The sequence below is a fragment of the Ranitomeya imitator genome, chromosome 5 (genome assembly GCF_032444005.1).
Source record: "Ranitomeya imitator isolate aRanImi1 chromosome 5, aRanImi1.pri, whole genome shotgun sequence".
Classification (NCBI taxonomy): domain Eukaryota; kingdom Metazoa; phylum Chordata; class Amphibia; order Anura; family Dendrobatidae; genus Ranitomeya; species Ranitomeya imitator.
Genome location: NC_091286.1, coordinates 474,126,705 through 474,142,214, shown reverse-complemented (window position 1 = coordinate 474,142,214; position 15,510 = coordinate 474,126,705). Strand labels below are relative to the sequence as shown.

Here is a 15,510-nt window from a genome sequence, read left to right as displayed (position 1 = left end):
ATGTATTGGTGTCTTACAGACGTGAATACATCTGAAAATCAGAGGAGAAGACAGACCATGCAGAATGATGCGCACACCTGGTGTATTAAGTATCTAAAAAATGAAAAACTGTTACACCAAAAAACAGACAAAACCACATAAAAATTATAGCACAAAGGAGAGCGATACACAGTACATGTATTCCCCTGGTACAGTTACAATGAATAAACTTCAAAAAAATGTACAAACACACATGTCATACAGTAGTGGGCAGCGGCACCACAAAGTCACATCCATGTTCCCTTCCCCTGGTCTGTTAACCATGTATTCAGGCACTCTTGGGATGTCTGGAGAACCTTGGTTCCAAATACTGCCTTCACTGCTCGATTATTAGGCAGGGACCCTCTGCAGCCCCTTTGTTCCTATTCTAGGACACAGAAGCTGTTTTCTATATATAACCTTTGGAGACCACGGTCTTTATTTACTTGCTATCATAGCTTTTCTCATGACATTTTTTCTGTGTCTCTCCTGATATACCGTTCATTTTATGGTTACTGGGTATAACACTAGCCCCACGCCATAGTTATTTAGACTATTTTTATGGTTATAGGGGTGATTTTGTGGTACCGCTGCATTCTTTATGTGGGGACGCCACTACTGTATGACATATATGTGTTTGTACATTTTTTGAAGTTTATTCATGTTTGTACACATTTTCATTAATATCTACAATCGCACTCATTACAGTTCAAAGCTCTTGTGATCTCTTGCAGCTAGCCACTTGCCAGTGCTTTCCATTCATTGTAATTATTAGATTTTTTCTGATTACACAGTTCCTGTTAACACGCACGTATTGAATGAAATATTTCTTCAGTATTTATGGCTAAAAGCAAAAACGCAGTATTGACAATACCCTTGCTGTACCAGGAATCTGAATGTACGTTAGTTTACATTACTAATAAGAAATGACATGTTACCTACAATCTATAAAAGAAAGATAAAAAGGGCTAGGTTCATTTTATTACGTTATAGGTTGATTGTTCCAGAGATACCTTTTATGACAAGTCAATTACACAATATGTCTGTGTACTGTTCACAGTACATAAGCTGCAACCCCAACTATTTCAGAGAACAATTAGACAAGTATGTGTGGCCACTGGCCAATGAAACAAGAGTTTAGGGCCCTAGGCATAACAGATAGTTGCCGCTGCCGAGCGCTCCTGTGTTACCTACGAGACGCTGCCAGACTTCACTGGTGGCATCTTATTTTGTCTAAAACAAAAGGGAGCTTCAAAAATTGGACATGCCCTCCTCCGACATAATCTGTCAGGGGATAGGAGGGAGAGGAAGAAAGAGGTGCCTCCATATACATAGGTAGTTGGCCAAGTCTGCCAATATTGGCTGGCTTGGCCAACTTTAGTTTAATGTGTATGGGGACCTTTAGGCTTTAAGACCTCTGCTTTGTTGGCTTAGTTTGGAGAGTTGGTCATAGATTTCTTCATCTTTACTGGTAAATAGCAAATATAGCCAATCAAGTAAATCTGAAGCATTTGGTATCAATCATTTAACAAATCTTCACTACAAGGTGCCCAAAAGAATCTGATTGGGGTCCCAGCTTCTGGACACTGACCAAATATTTCAGAGAATAAGTAGCCAATAGTGGCAAAAACCGCTTGATGAATCGTGCCCAAAGTCAGTTTGTAAAAACGAATACCAACAAGTATAAAAAAAAAAATCATCAGTTCACCACCATACTGAGCACATTATGCCATCCTTGCTTGGCACGCTTTGAGTAAAAGCACTAATCATTTGGTTCACAAAGACACACAGCCAGCACAGAGCGATGTTCCACACAACTTCAGCTTTAAGCTTGCACACAGAGCAGATCAAACCAAGCTCCACTCCTACGTCAAAGCCATTCACTAAGCAATGTTCGCACCTCTGTCACTCTACACTGTGAAATACAGCAGTGAACGCCAACAGCCTGGATACACATACACAGACTGTTGGTGGGTTCAGCCCACTATTGTCTAAGCTAAGGCCCCAATACACATTAAAGAGGTGAACCAGGAATTTCTTATTATTATTATTATTATTGACGGAAGAACTAACAGGCAGGTAGTTGTTGTCTGTTAGGCTACTTTCACACTAGCGTCGGAATCTACCCGTCGCAATGCGTTGGGCAGAGATTCCGACGCTAGCGTTTGACACACTGCACAACGGGTGCAGCGGATGCATTTCTCCGGCGCATCCGCTGCCCCATTGTGAGGTGCGTGTTCCCGGCGGTCCGCCACAACACGGTGCAACCGTCGCATGACGGTTGCGACGTGTGGCAAAGCGTCGCTAATGTTAATCTATGGGGCAAAAACGCATCCTGCAAACAACTTTGCAGGATGCGTTTTTTTGCCATAAACGACGCATTGCGATGTCTGGCAAAAAACGCCAGTGTGAAAGTAGCCTAAGTTAATGAACAGACAGTTTGTTGCAGGAGTCGCTAACTATTTGCCTGTTGCTGATCTCTGCTGACGAGTTAGTGGTTTCTACTGTCAGGTCGACAGAGCAGTGGCTTCTCTTTCTACTCTGTAGATGGGATGTGAATCCATGACTTCTGTTTCAAGCGCTAACTGTTCCACCTAAGATCTGTAAAACTGTAAATCTGTGAGGAGCAACAGTCCAAAACAGTCCAAACCTCAGGCCCGACTCCACTACACACAGAATCCAGCCATTAGATAAAATTCTTGCCCAGGTAGAGAAGAAGAGAGAAAGCCATGCCCCTACCTGGGGGAGTGGCATCAATGGGATGACTTTTTCCCCCTGAGGCACCCCCAAACATGACTCCTCTGTTTTACCTCTCTTGTCTTTCCATTTCTCTTGATCCTTGAGGTCTTTTCCAGCTGTACTTTTTCATCCAAAAGGACCTTAATGTTTTCCGGCAAGGACAAATTAGGAGATCACGTCTTCCTATCTCCGGCTTTATCCAGGAGGTCATTCACAAGCGGACCAAACACATACTCAGTCACACGAGATGGAACATTATTTGGTTTTAGACTGGACATCACCCGGCAGTCAGAACCCCATTTATATGAGGGACCAGCCAAACAGCTTTTCCCTCCACATGGATGCCTTCTCTGGACCCCCAAGAAATTAAGTTACCACTTCCAGGTCAGAAGTCACCGGCCCGCTAGTCATCCGGGCTCGCCTCTGTCAGCACGCCCACCGCAGCCACTTGTGTTCGCATGCCAGCACAAGCCACCCTGGTCTTGTGAAGGCACCTCCAGGACCTTTACACAGCGCTGCAGACACAGAGCCACTCTTGCCGGCATTCGGACAAGGTCTAAGAATGAATCCTAAGGATGTAGGTTCCCCTCAAGGACAGGAAAAGCAACTGATGTGGGGCGGTGGGGGGAGGGGTTTCCACCCTGTTTATTCAGTAGGTTCCGGTCCCTGATGGGCAGATTCCGACTGTCATGTAGGGCTGTCATGGGGGAAAGGAAAACAGGAATATAATTTATGATTGAAACACCTGCATCTGGGTAAGCCTTAAAACATACCCATACTGCCAGTCACATTGGTAGTCTTTAACTTTAACTAGCCCAAAAACTGCTTAGCTGTAACCTTAAGACATGGAAATATATTCTCCTCCTAGGAATAGCAGGAGCGCTGCACACTGGGCATGTCTGTTACACCCAACACTGAAGCCCACTGCGCATAAATTAGGAAGCCGCCACTTACAAATATCTTCACAAAGTGTTAAAGCAGAACCAATTGCAGCTTTTAACAGTCCATAGGAACCCCTACGTAGCAGATATCCATGGTATATACTGCTGATATGTATGGGAACACTCTCCCACATTGTAATGTGACCCACTGTTAGTAACACAGACTTAGGCTGGTTTCACGTTTGCAGATGGAGGGCTGCGTATGTCCTCGGTGAAGCTCCTCCCACCGCCGCACCTCCTCCGATCAGCTCCACCTACGTCAGCGTGCGTACCCTATCTTTACCATTAGGCACGCAGGCCATGTCGATGTATGCGGATGCCTCCGCATGAGTCGTTTTGACGGTGCGTTTTGACGGTGCAGCGACCTGCGCCGAACGCAACGAGTTGCAATTTGGTGCGGACGCCGCACTGTCAAAACGACACATGCGGAGGCATCCGCATACATTGGCATGGCCTGTGTGCCTAATGGTAAAGATAGGGTACGCACATCGCATGCCAACGTAGGCTGAGCTGACCGAAGTAGGTGCGGCAGTGGGCGGAGCTTCACGGAGGACGTACGCAGCCCTCCGCAGCACCTCGATCCGCAAATGTGAAACCAGCCTAACAATGTAGTCCTCCAGTAAAAAAAAAGAAAATGTTGTGCATCCCTGTGTTATACAAAGAAAGCCATAAAAGTGAAAATAACAGAGCCTACATAATTTTGGGAAATGTAAACCAGAGAGGGGCAGGTCTCATTAGTGGAAATAATTCGACCAGTCCATGAGAAAAAGAACTTTACAAATTATACAAAATGCTAGTTGTAAATTCTGAAGGGGGAAGTTATCTGCACCGTCCAATGAAACCGAAGGCTGCAGTCCATCAGCGAGCAGTGATTAGCTGCAGCACTAATGTGACATTAACAATGTCTTGAGATTGGCAGGAGATAAAGCCCTTGAAGCAGAGAAGAGGCGCCAGTCCAAGAGGTATGTTAACTACAATTATTATTTATCCTAAGCACATTAAAGGCCCCCCAAATATATGAGAACAAAGACGGCCAAAATTGGAGGGAAGAGCCAGCAGTCTAAAGTCAATGGGGAGCCTTAATGATGATAAAGAAAAAATGTAAAAAAGCATCCGGCCATTGGAATTCCAACAGCAGATTGTTTTGAGTAGGGAGATGAGCAGAGAAGCCCGGCAGCGGCTTTCTGATAGAGAACACAGGAACGCTTCGCTAGATGGCTGTCTTGTGTATAGAGGTGTTAATCCACTCTAATAGGGGATTTTAAATGACACAAAAGTCAATAATAAGGGATCCCCAAAAGTCTGGTAGCTTCAGAGCAATTTCAGACAGATGTCTACATAAAAATGAACCAGTGGAACCAAGGCCAAAAGTAGATTGACAGACGTCCTCACTTTGTACACACCCAATTTAGTCCCAGTTAACTTCCCCTCCAGAGTTTACAACTACTGTGGAAAGCAGCTAGTCATCAATTTACCAAGGAGTTCGATATATAGAAAAATTCTTTTCTTAGGTCAATTTATTTCCAAGGGTGTTTTTTTGTTGAGATAATGAGACTTGTCCTTCTTGTTTCCAATCCCCAAATTTGCTTGGGCTCCGATCATTTTACGCCTATAGGCTCTGGATAACCAACAGGTGCACAACATTATTGTATTGGCGGACAACATTGCTAGAGAGTTATCACTCCAAAAGGCCACAATAAAACATAAGAGAGTATTCCCAGGTGAAACATCAATAGTCTATGCCTGGAATAACTGCTAAGTGGGGGATCTCGTGAAGATACAGGGCATTGGTCCTGGTAGCACTTTCCTGCGCAGTGATATCTACGAGAGTGGCAGGCTTCCCTAAATGCAGTGTGCAGAAAAGTTGGGGGTGGCAGATATGTCTACTGTGTAGCGCATCTTCTATTCTCACAGGGGAGAATTTAATTCCTTAAAGTCACAACTGCAAATACGCCGTTTTAGGGCTCGTCGCAGACAGAATTTACAAATGGTGACATGAACCATTTTCCTCAGTTATGCTACCAGTATGACTAGCATTATGGCTATGTTTAAACCAATTACTGCATACCCTATCTAGCGGTGTATTCTAGTTAGTGGTGGCAGATTGCATTTAACCCCTTCACCACCTTGGGATTTTCTGTTTTTTTTTTTGCATTTTGTTTTTTTTGTTCTCCTTCTTCCCAGAGCCATAACTTTTTTATTTTTCCATTAATATGGCCATGTGATGGCTTGTTATTTTGTGAGACGAGTTGTACTTTTAAATGACACCATTGATTTTACGATAAAGTGAACTGGAAAACAGGAAAAATAACTCCAAGTGCGGAGAAATTGCAAAAAAAGTGCAATTGCCTAAGTGTTTTTCCTTTTTCAATGTTCACTAAATGCTAAAACTGACCTGCCATTCTTATTCTCCGGATCATTACGAGTTTGTAGATACAAAACATGTACCGTATATACTCGAGTATAAGCCGAGATTTTCAGCCCATTTTTTTGGGCTGAAAGTCCCCCTCTCGGCTTATACTCGAGTCATACCCGGGGGTCAGCAGGGGAGGGGGGCGGGGGCTGTCTAGTTATACTTACCTGCTCCCGGCGCGGTCCCTGCTTCTCCCGGCGCTGCATCTTCTTCCTGTATTGAGCGGTCACATGGTACCAGCTCATTACAGTCATGAATATGTGGCTCCACCTCCCATAGAGGTGGAGCCGCATATTCATGACTGAAAATGAGCGGTAACTGTGACTGCTCAATACAGGAAGAAGATGCAGCGCCGGGAGAAGCAGGGACCGCGCCGGGAGCAGGTAAGTATACGGGGAGGGGAGCGCTGCGTAAGTATACGGGGAGGGGAGCGCTGCGCGATATTTACCTGCTCCTCGCTCCGGTGCGGCTCTGTCTCCAACGTCCTCTGGCAGTGACGCTCAGATCGGAGGGTGCGGTGACGTAGTCAGTGCGCGCCCTCTGCTGAGCGTCAGTGCTGGAGACGGAGCCGCACGAGGAGCAGGTAAATATTGAAAGCGCCGGCGTCCTGAGCGAAGAGAGGTGAGTATGTGATTTTTTTTTTATTGCAGCAGCAGCAGCATTATATATTGGACAGCTTTATATGGAGCATCTATGGGGCAATAATCAATGGTGCAGAGCATTATATATGGCACAGCTTTCTATGGGGCCATAATGAACGGTGCAGAGCATTCTATATGGGGCGCAGCTTTATGTGGAGCATCTATGGGGCAATAATGAACGGTGCAGAGCATTCTATATGGCACAGCTTTCTATGGAACATCTATGGGGCCATAATGAACGGTGCAGAGCATTATATGGGGCAGAGCTTTATATTGAGCATCTATGGGGCAATAATGAACGGTATGGAGCATCTATTTTTATTTTTGAAATTCACCGGTAGCTGCTGCATTTCCTACCCTAGGCTTATACTCGAGTCAATAAGTTTTCCCAGTTTTTTGTGGCAAAATTAGGGGGGGGGGGGGGTTTCGGCTTATACTCGGGTCGGTTTATACTCGAGAATATACGGTAATTTTTTTTTTTATTTAAGTGGTGAAAAAAAAAAACAAAGCTTATAAAAAAAAAAAAAAAGGTGCCTTTTCCATGACCTGTGGCATCCATCCCCATATTTTATGATCTGGAGCTGGGTGACGGCTTGCTTTTTGTGCACCCAGCTGACATTTATATGGATACCATTTTGGGGTAGATACAATCTTTTCATCGCCAGTTATTGCAGCTTATTTCAATGTTGAGGCGAGAAAAAAAAAGGAATTCAGTCATTTTGAGTTTTTCATTACTCCATTCACCGGTTGGATTACTTTTTATATTTTAATAGATCAGGTTTTTCTGAACTCGGCAATACCAAATAGGTGTATTTTTACCTTTTTTATTGCTTTACCTTGAATGGGGCAAAAAGGGGAGTGATTTGCACGTTTCTATTTTTAAACCCCCCCTTTTTTTTTCTTTTTTTATATGCTTCAATAGTCTGCATAGGCGACTTGAAGCTGCGATCTTCTGATTGCTTGTTCTAGCAGAAATGCTCATCTGCTACGAAACGCCGGCCACTGGGCAGCGCTCATATCAGAGCCTCAAAGACAACCACAGGGGTCTCTTCCAGGCCCCTGGTTGTCATGGCAACCCATCGGCACCTGGCAATCATGTGACAGGGGAGCACATGGCCATGTTAAATGCCGCTGCTGCCAGAGATTGACAGCAGCATTTAACATGCTAACAGCCGCGGGTAGATCACGATTCCATCCGCGGCTGTTAGGGGCACATGACCGCTAATGAAATCAGCTGACGTGCAAAAAACATGTGGGCTCAGAGCCAGAGCCTGCACCAAACAAGTGGACTCGACCTATGACGTATACATATATACGTCATAGGTCATAAAGTGGTTAAAACATACATACTAATCAGTGTTTCGGTGAGGTTTAAAAAAGAAATGTGGTCTTCCACAACATTCCTCATTTGTGCATGTAAACCACTGCTGACACAATAAATGAGGATATCTTCATATGTGGCCACCAAGGATTTTACATACTATACAGAAAGCAAACAGGTGATAAGATCCATACCAGTGGCTGTGTGCTGACTATATGGCAAAAAAAAAAAAAAGAGAAAATAAAAACAATAGAAATCAATATTTGCCATACTGGATAGCACTTATTGAGAAGAATGCAGGGACACGTAGCGTGACTGGTAATAGGAGACATGGATCTATCAAAGTCCACTCTAGATGAATGGTCTCTAGGCTGCAGACATCACTGACGTGGACCGCAACGAGGTCAGGCAGAATAAGTTACAAGACAGGGTTTCTACACAATCGCATAGTAACTTGATCTTAACTCATAACTATTATTAGGAATGCTTCATAGCTGCAGAAATATCAGTCTGTAATAGGCAGATACTAATCAGGAACAGCAAAATCATTAAAGGGATACTTCCATTACATAAAGTGATGGCGTGACACAAACATATGCCAGCACTTTGTAACCAGCAAAGGTCTGTCCTTTAGAATCTCCATCGATCCCGAGCGCGGACTTTACACTCAGCCCTCGCTCTTCACATCCCACAGTGCAGGACACCACAGCCTTGAATCACACCACAAAAAAAAAAATATTAGGAGGTGCAACACATTGCTGAGTATTTAACACCGTGTATGCTGCACACTGTACGAGCGGATCTAAGCCTATTTGTAGAAATGGCGTTCAGCAGCAGTAAGCTGGTTGCCATGGAGATCTAAACCATATTTTCGGGAAATGTCCAGTTTGGTTGAAGTCAAGTTATTGTATGTTAATATAAGTATATATAGACCAGAAATTAAAAAGGGACTGTTACATCTTTTATAACAATTTAGAACCTGACTCTTGGGGATCAAACAGGCAAATAGAAACCTACTATTGGGGGCTGCATTACAGTGAGGGTGGGTTCACACACGCGGATATTCGAGTCAAGTGCTGGACGTGAAAACATGGACAGCGCACGGAGCAATCTCATGTTATTCAAAGGGCCAGATGTGTTCCAGTTATTTCACACAGGAAGCTAAGAAAAGGTCTTATAAATTATTAATAGCTGTTTAGGTTAAAAAAAAAAAAAAAATCAAGGTTACATATAGATGACACGAGAGAACAAGGAAATGGTCTGAGTTTCCTGGACTTCTACAAATCCCATTCAGATGAATAGGACAGTCATGGAATTTTTTTTATTTATTTTTTTTTTTACAAAAAAAATTGCTGCATCACCAGATACAGTGTACATCTGCAGAAGCAGAATTTTGAGTAAGATTTCAGGGATTCTCTTTCTCATGGAGCCGCGGTTTTCAAATCTGCAACATGTCAGCTTATGCTGGACACGGCACCACCACAAACGTGAGGCCAGTGGCAACAATCACAGGTTTAAGGCTATGTGCACTCGTTGTGGATTAGGTTTAGGAATTTCCGCTGCGGATTCTGCCTCTCCTGGCAGAAAACGCAGCTGCGGATTTGTCCTGTTTTTTGTGCGGTTCCACAGCGTTTTTTGTGCGTTCTTGCGGCGGTTTTCTTGCGGATTTGCTGCGTTTCTTACCCCTGCTGCCAATCAAGGTTCGGTTACACAGAGCTCATGAATATGCATGACTACCTGGCAGGAGGTTTAGTAGTCCTTGTGTGATAATTTGCTGATATAACAATGATTTTATCAAAACTTTACTAAGCAGCCCAGTAAGTGACACATGACTGGAATCAGAGTCTCTGTCCCTACATTATGATAATCTCAGATTAGGTTCCAGAACCCTGGTGACAGATTCCTTTAACTGGAGAATTGCACATACGTTAAGCGCCAATATAGATTGTGTTCTATAAAAACTGGTATATGTGTGTTGTTTATATTAACCATATGGTAGCACCACTATGCTTGTTTTCATCCAATCCAACCAAATGAAAGGTTTGGTTGTCATGCTCATTCGCATGGTAACATACACACAGGCTTGATGCAGTAGGGAGCATGTGCACACACATTTTCAATTTATTGCGGATTCCACCTGGAACTCAGATGAAAAATTGCACAAAAAATAAATAAATAAATAAGAATGACCAATGCGCAGCAATGTCAAAATAAGTTCCTGGGAAAAAGGTTTTGTCTTTTGTAATTCCTAAAAGTCATGAAAAGTCTAACAAGTAACCGGTAAATTCTTCTGCTGACTCCTCACTATCTCATATATTGTATTAATTTTTTACATCTGCACAAAATTTTTTTTCCATAATCTCACAGAAAAATGCTAAATGCCTATTCTACACTATATAATCTGTGGTCAAGAAGCCTGCCGATCACATACACGTTTGCCTATCAGTAGTAGTTAACAGCATGTGTTAAGAAGCACTTTAACATACGCACAGACTGATGAGTAATTCTTCTCGGCATCACATGTCCGGTTTGCTCAGTGCTATGTGCTGCTGACATTAACGATAGTTTTATTATTTTAAGTCAGCCAAAAGAGCATTTTACCCACTAGGTGACTGTGCAGGATAAACAGGCTGGCAATTATTGGGAAAGGCTTGTGCCCAATAAACGTGATGTAAATGCACCATAAACGTTCCCAGCAATGGCGCCCTATCTACATGATCCCTGAAGGACACAGTAAAAATCATGCCCCATCCCACTTCCGATTCCTCGAGGGTAGGGACACACAGCAGGTGGTACAGCAACCGCCAGTCAGATGGAAGAAAATGATGTAACTGGATTATACAGGGTGAGCCATTTATATGGATACACCTAAATAATAATAATAATAATAATAATCTTTATTTTTATATAGCGCTAACATATTCCGCAGCGCTTTACAGTTTTGCACACATCATCATTACTGTCCCCGATTGGGCTCACAATCTAGAATCCCTATCAGTATGTCTTTGGAATGTGGGAGGAAACCGGAGTGCCCGGAGGAAACCCACGCAAACACGGAGAGAACATACAAACTCTTTGCAGATGTTGTCCTGGGTGGGATTAGAACCCAGGACCCCAGCGCTGCAAGGCTGCTGTGCTAACCACTGCACCACCGTGCTGCCCAAATAAAATGGGAATGGTTGGTGATATCTTCCTGTTTGTGGCACATGAGTATATAGGAGGGAAAAACTTTTCAAGATGGGTGGTGACCATGGTGCCATTTTGAAGTCGGCCATTTTTGATCCAACTTTACTTTTTTCAATGGGAAGTGGGTCATGTGACACATCAAACTTATTGTGAATCTCACAAGAAAAACAATGGTGTGCTTGGTTTTAACATAACTTTATCCTTTCATGAGTTATTTACAAGTTTATGACCACATAAAATGTGTTCAAAATGCTGCCCATTGTGTTGGATTGTCAATGCAACCCTCTTCTCCCACTCTTGACACACTGATAGCAACACCGCAGAAGAAATGCTAGCACAGGCTTCCAGTATCTGTTTCAGATGCTGCACATCTCGTATCTTCACAGCATAGACAATTGCCTTCAGATGACTCCAAAGATAAAAGTCTAAAGGTACTGTCACACTAGACGATATCGCTAGCGATCTGTGACGTTGCAGCGTCCTCGCTAGCGATATCGTCCAGTGTGACAGGCAGCAGCGATCAGGCCCCTGCTGGGAGATCGCTGGTCGGGGAAGAAAGTCCAGAACTTTATTTCGTCGCTGGACTCCCTGGAGACATCGCTGAATCGGCGTGTGTGACACCGATTCAGCGATGTCTTCACTGGTAACCAGGGTAAACATCGGGTAACTAAGCGCAGGGCCGCGCTTAGTAACCCGCTGTTTACCCTGGTTTCCAGCGTAAAAAAACAAACAGTACATACTTACATTCAGCTGTCTGTCCCTTGCTGTCTGGTTCCTGCCTTGACTGCTGGCCGTAGTGAAAGCAGAGCACAGCCACAGCAGTGAGTCACCGCTGTGTGACTCACCGCTGTGCTGTGCTTTCACTTTCACTTTGCGGCCAGCAGTCAGTGCAGGGACCAGACGGCAAGGGACAGACAGCTGAATGTAAGTATGTACTGTTTGTTTTTTTACGCTGGTAACCAGGGTAAACATCGGGTTACTAAGCGCGGCCCTGCGCTTAGTTACCCGATGTTTACCCTGGTTACCGGGGACCTCGGGATCGTTGGTCGCTGGAGAGCGGTCTGTGTGACAGCTCTCCAGCGACCAAACAGCGACGCTGCAGCGATCCGGATCGTTGTCGGTATCGCTGCAGCGTCGCTAAAGGTACTGTCACACTAGACGATATCGCTAGCGATCCGTGACGTTGCAGCGTCCTCGCTAGCGATATCGTCCAGTGTGACAGGCAGCAGCGATCAGGCCCCTGCTGGGAGATCGCTGGTCGGGGAAGAAAGTCCAGAACTTTATTTCGTCGCTGGACTCCCCGCAGACATCGCTGAATCGGCGTGTGTGACACCGATTCAGCGATGTCTTCACTGGTAACCAGGGTAAACATCGGGTAACTAAGCGCAGGGCCGCGCTTAGTAACCCGCTGTTTACCCTGGTTACCAGCGTAAAAAAACAAACAGTACATACTTACATTCAGCTGTCTGTCCCTTGCCGTCTGGTTCCTGCCTTGACTGCTGGCCGTAGTGAAAGCAGAGCACAGCCACAGCGGTGAGTCACCACTGTGTGACTCACCGCTGTGCTGTGCTTTCACTTTCACTTTGCGGCCAGCAGTCAGTGCAGGAACCAGACGGCAAGGGACAGACAGCTGAATGTAAGTATGTACTGTTTGTTTTTTTACGCTGGTAACCAGGGTAAACAGCGGGTAACTAAGCGCGGCCCTGCGCTTAGTTACCCGATGTTTACCCTGGTTACCGGGGACCTCGGGATCGTTGGTCGCTGGAGAGCTGTCTGTGTGACAGCTCTCCAGCGACCAAACAGCGACGCTGCAGCGATCCGGATCGTTGTCGGTATCGCTGCAGCGTCGCTAAGTGTGACGGTACCTTTAGTGTGACGGTACCTTAAGGGGGTCAGATCAGGAGACCTTGATGGCCAGTCAATTGGCCCACAACGACCATCATGATGTGTTGCCCTCTTTCTGCACTGAAGATGGCACGTTCCTTGAGTTTTTCCAGCAAGATGGTGCACCTCCACATTACGGGCATCAGGTCCGAGCATTCCTACATGAACAGCTTCCTGGAAAGTGGATTGGTCATCGTGGGCCAGTTGAATGGCCACCAAGGTCTCCCCATCTGACCCCCTTAGACTTTTATTTTTTGGGTCATCTGAAGGCAATTGTCTATGCTGTGAAGATACGAGATGTGCAGCATCTGAAGCAACGGATACTGGAAGCCTGTGCTAGCATTTCTTCTCCAGTGTTGCCATCTGTGTGTCAAGAGTGGGAGCAGAGGGTTGCATTGACAATCCAACACAATGGGCAGCACTTTGAACACATTGTATAAGTGGTCATAAACTTGTAAATAACTCATGAAAGAATAAAGTTATGTTAAAACCAAGCACACCATTGTGTTTTTAGTGAAATTCTCAGTAAGTTTGATGTGTGCACATGACCTTCCCATTGGAAAAAATAAAGCTGGAACCAAAATGGCCGACTTCAAAATGGCCACCATGGTCACCACCCATCTTGAAAAGTTTTCCCCCAACCATATACTAATGTGCCACAAACAGAAAGTTGATATCACCAACCATTCTCATTTTATTTAGATGCATCCATATAAATGGCCCATCCTGTACATTGTTCAAGGCAGTGCAATTGTGTTGCACATGCATTTATCCAAATTCTCCCATCGGACTGCTGGTATCAACACTGGCTAAATATTATATATCTGGCATTTTTATAATAGAAAAACAAAACCCTGTCATATACAGTAGCCTTGTCATTAATACACAGCCATTTCCCAAGGCACAACACAACTTTGGCCTGGGTTGGCACTGTAGTCTAGTGCATCATTCAGTGGCACAGATTCCCAGTTTAACCCCAAAGTGTAATAATAAATTCCAAATTGGAGCAGAGCACAACAGTAGCCTCACGGAAGTCAAATGACATGACACCTTTTCTGATGTCCACCGCGAAAAAGCACAGAAGACAAAAGAACAAAGGTGCATTCATCCTCCAGCTGAATAACGAGCGCTTACATCTGTCTTCATTAGCAAGGCAACACTTCGTGAGAGAGCAGGTGCAATAGTGTGACAAGGGTGACCCTTCCTCGGCCCAACAAAGTGGTGCAAGGTAATTCAAATAGGTAGCAAAAGCTTACACTACATATTCCAAGATGTATTAACAGCAAGAGCCACTATTAGAAATATGTCGAATTTGAACACTAGGTTCACACTGGTTATACATAGTTAAGGATTCCGACAGCAAACCGGGAACTCCAACACAGCCATTCACTTCAATGAAGCCAAAAGGAGTCAATTTGGACACTGTCTGGCCTTGGTCCGGTGATCTTCGTCTTCTTCAGACATGCACAAAATTCTGCTCTGCCACATAGTGACTCCATCAACTTCCCCGAATTGAATAGCTCAGATAGAGTCCTGTTTTTTTGCGGAGGGGGGAGGTTCTGACTGTCTTGTCTGGTATCCTCTGCAGTTCTGTTCCTCTTCTCAACATCACTGGTCTTCAGACTTTCCAGGTCACACTGCGCTTTGCGTGACCCGGATGTGGCTTTTACAATGTAAGGCTAGGGGGGACTGAATGCTTAGATCATAGAGTGAGCTGGCTAGCCTGAAGGGCAGCGACATCACTCAAAAAAGGAGCAGAAGGGCAGAGGATACAGGAGAAGACAGCGGTAGGCAAGTATATTGACGTGCACATTAAAAAAAAAAAATCTTCATGGCAGCGCTTCTTTAAGGCTTCGTTTTGTCGTTTGTTCTACAACAGCAGCTGAAAAGACATTTTCACAACTGGCATTTTTGGTGGAGGTTTTTCTGCAACCAAAACCTGCTCTCTTGGCAGTAAAAACAAAAAAAATGTGGTGTTCAAAATGCCCATTTTATTGCGTTTTGCTGGATTTTTTGTGTATACATGCTTTGACTGCAGTATGTGGTTAATAGTAAGTTTCATTAATCAAAACTTCCAAAAAAACTTATATTACTTTTCTTGGCAGCATAATCTCCACTTTCTCATTACTTTCTGTGGGTGAAAAATGTTGCAAAAAAGGTAAAAGAACAGAGATCCTGCAGATTTAAAAAAAAAAATAAAAAAAAAATAAAAAAAAAAAACACTGCAGTTCTCAAATTCACTCTGGGAAAAAAAAAAAAAAGTGTGCATGAGATTGCTGAAACCTCCGCTTATTCGGGTCCTGTAAAAAGCAACCTTTATTATGGCAAAAAAACAAACAAAAAAACACGCTGCATGTAGCCATAGCC

The 15,510-nt window shown here is 44.2% G+C and overlaps 1 protein-coding gene across 3 annotated transcripts in view; it reads right to left on the bottom strand.

The window, feature by feature from the left end:
* The window catches only part of PLD1 (phospholipase D1), a 452,191-nt gene that overhangs the window by 175,363 nt on the left and 261,318 nt on the right, over window positions 1–15,510 (bottom strand). Inside the window, exon 1 of one of the 3 annotated variants that reach the window (XM_069727330.1) lies at window positions 2,829–2,869. The exons of the other annotated variants lie outside the window; for them this stretch is intronic. The gene's annotated coding sequence lies outside the window, so the exon portion shown is untranslated. Of the gene's footprint in view, window positions 1–2,828; window positions 2,870–15,510 lie in introns of those variants that run through there. 3 annotated transcript variants of the gene reach the window in all.